The 3,173-nt window shown below is 52.3% G+C and overlaps 1 pseudogene; it reads right to left on the minus strand.

Annotated features, from left to right (window-relative positions):
• Nucleotides 1-382: 382 nt before the first annotated feature.
• Nucleotides 383-1,314, minus strand: LOC136374696 (olfactory receptor 14C36-like; annotated as a pseudogene).
• Nucleotides 1,315-3,173: the final 1,859 nt, after the last annotated feature.

The following is a 3,173-nucleotide window of genomic DNA, read 5'->3' on the forward strand; positions in this document are numbered from 1 at the left end:
AGTGGCACCTGGCCTGGATCAGGAATGGTGTGGCCAGCAGGAGCAGAGCTGCTGTGCCACCCCTGACCTGCCCCCAGCTCTGCACACAGACATTGCTGCTGCAGCTGCAGAGAAGGGAACATATGGGGGATCTGCAGTGAGCACTTTGCTGGGAGAACCTTTAGTTTGGTGAAAGCCACTGAGAGCACAGCTCCTCATTGACACAGTCAGGGGCCACAGCAAAGGTGGAGAGAATTTAAAATGACAAATGGCATAAACAATTGCCTTTATTTGTGGAGAGTATTGAAAAACCAAAACACAGGGAAATAAAGCCTTAATCCACCGAACAAGAAGTATCAAAGGTGCATTTTATTACAAAAATGTGCAGAAACTGGACACCAGTTTAAGGTTTCTGAAAACATCGAGTGATCACTGTCCACATGGCAGCCTTGAGCTCCTGGTTCCTCAGGCTGTAGATGAGGGGGTTCAGGACTAGGGGCACCACTGAGTACAGAACTGATAGGGCCAGATCCAGGGATGTGGAGGAGATGGAGGAGGGCTTCAGGTAGGCAAACATGCCAGTGCTGAGGAACAGGGAGATGACAGCCAGGTGAGGGAGGCAGGTGGAAAAGGCTTTGTGCCGTCCCTGCTCAGAGGGGATCCTCAGCACAGCCCTGAAAATCTGCACATAGGAGAAAACAATGAACACAAAACAACCAAAAGCTAAAGAGACACCAAGCACAATAATCCCAAGCTCCCTGAGTTTGGAATGTGAGCAGGAGAGCTTGAGGATCTGGGGAACTTCACAGAAGAACTGGCCCAGGGCATTGCCCTGGCACAGGGGCAGGGAAAATGTATTGGCTGTGTTCATGAGAGCATAGAAAAGGCACTGGCCCAGGCAGCTGCTGCCATGTGGGCACAAGCTCTGCTGCCCAGGAGGGTCCCGTAGTGCAGGGGTTTGCAGATGGACACGTAGTGGTCGTAGCACATGATGGTCAGGATATAAAACTCTGAAGTGATGAAAAAGAGAAGCATAAATAGCTGTGCAGCACATCCTGCATAGGAGATGGTCCTGGTGTCCCAGAGGGAATTGTGCATGGCTTTGGGAACAGTGGTGAGGATGGAACCCAGGTCGCTGAGGGCCAGGCTGAGCAGGAAGAAGAACATGGGTCTGTGCAGGTGGTGGCCACAGGCGACGGCAGCGATGACGAGGCCGTTGCCCAGGAGGGCAGCCAGGGAGATGCCCAGGAAGAGGCAGAAGTGCAGGAGCTGCAGCTGCCATGTGTCTGGCAATGCCAGCAGGAGGAAATGGCTGATGGAGCTGCTGTTGGACATTTCTTCACTCTGGGCAACGTGGGCTGTTAAAAGAAAACAGTGAGAAGCTGGGAGAGATTTCCTTTAGACAATCCTATGCTCTTTTATTTGGAATTCCTTCAAAGGAATTTCTGTTGTTTTATAGGAAATTCAGCAATTTTTAAATTTTTGAGTTGTTGTTTGTGCTGCTGAGTTATGGCCTAATTTTTAGCAATCCTGTCAGGCTGAACTCTGGGGAGCCCAGAAGGGAAACAAAACTCCCTGTACCCCAGTGCAGTCAGACCTGCTGGTCCCCACACAGGTGCCCTTTGTTCATTTCACCTCCCATTGTTTCAGGATGGACACACTTACAACATCCTTTGAAAACAAAGTGGACTTCTTGAAGGCTCCAGGTTCAAAATTAATTTTGCTAAACTGTTCTCTCTTTCTCTGTGCAGCAGGCTAGAAAGAAATACCAAGGGCTGTTCTGACTCTTTCCTGCCTGGAGCTGTGGCTACTGGGAGCTGTTTCTCTCTATCCAAGCCTTGTCCCTGCCAGTGCTTTCAGAGCCCAGCCTAGTCCTGGGGGCTCAGCTCTGCCCTGCACACCCCTCCCAGCACAGGCCCCTGCCCAGGGCCATCTCCCTGGCAGCAGGGCCTTAAGGGCTGCTCAGACAAACAGAGATGCTGCAAGCCAGGGTGCTGCTGGTGCTGTCTGTATGTAGAGGAGGGTGAGGAGGCACTTTCTGAGGGAGCTCTGAGGCCGATCTGCTGATGCCCAGGGTGACAGTGCAGGAGTGTCAGTGACACAGACAACCTTGAGAGCCCCTTTCCCTTTCCTGTAGGAGAAAGCTGAGAGCAGCCCTGGCCATGCAGCACCATCTCCACAGCAGGAGGGACCTGCCCTGATGGGGGTGGCTCCTTCCACCTCCAACTTCTCCCCACAGCCATGGGGAGCTGCCAGGCAGGCTGAGAGCTGCCCCTGGCAGGTGGCCGATCCCCTGGCCTGGCCAAGAGCCCTCAGGGCTGCAGCACCTGCTCTGCACCACAGCCCTGGGCAGCCCTGGCTGCAGCCCCAGCTCCAGCCCCTGCAGCCGTCCCTGGCAGCAGGAGCCGTCCTGCCCTGTCCCTCTGACGGTGCCCAGGGCAGCCCCGCTCTGGAGCACATCCTCCCCCAAAGCAGAAAGGGCAGCAGAGCCATCCTTACAGTGCTGTCAGTCCTGTCCTGGGGCAGCTTTAGGAGATCCCTGCAGCAGGAGACTTACTGTGTCAGAAGGGGTGAAGATTTCTCCAGGAAGAAGCTCAGAGATTTCAAAAGGTGTGAAGATTTCTCTGTGAATAATCTCAGAATTGTCCTTCCAGTTTCTTTAAGCCTCTGTCTGCATCTCCGGTTTCAGGTATCTGCAGGCAGTGCCCTCAGCCCTGCTGGGCTGGGAGAGGAGCTGCTCCTCAGGAGAAATGTCTTTTTGAAGCTCTTCTTATTTTCCAAGAGCTGCCTCTGTGCCAGGAGCCCAGCCCAGCTCATCAGCACAGACACAGCACAAGGATTTAATGAGCCTCTTGGAGGTTTAGTGCTGAGTCCCTGAACATCAGTCCCTGAGTCAGTGAAATAAATCTCTCAAGAATCCAAAGTCACAATCAAACTCCAAAGTTTCTTGAAGTTTTATTGGGTTCCACTGAGGGACTTGACTGAGAAAGTAGTTTAATGATCCTTCCATGGATTTGGTTGTTTACAGTGGTGTCAGCCCCAGAGAGAGTTTAAAAAACTTTTCAAGAACTCTTTCAAGAACTTTTGGAGAACTGTTTGAAGTGCGATTGAAACTCCAAAGTTTCTTGAAGTTTTGATAGGACCCAGTGGGAGACATAGCTGAGAAAGTGTCCCCAGGTTCCAGTTAGAGCAGA

The sequence above is a fragment of the Sylvia atricapilla genome, unplaced genomic scaffold (genome assembly GCF_009819655.1).
Source record: "Sylvia atricapilla isolate bSylAtr1 unplaced genomic scaffold, bSylAtr1.pri scaffold_101_arrow_ctg1, whole genome shotgun sequence".
In the NCBI taxonomy this organism is placed as follows: Eukaryota; Metazoa; Chordata; class Aves; order Passeriformes; family Sylviidae; genus Sylvia; species Sylvia atricapilla.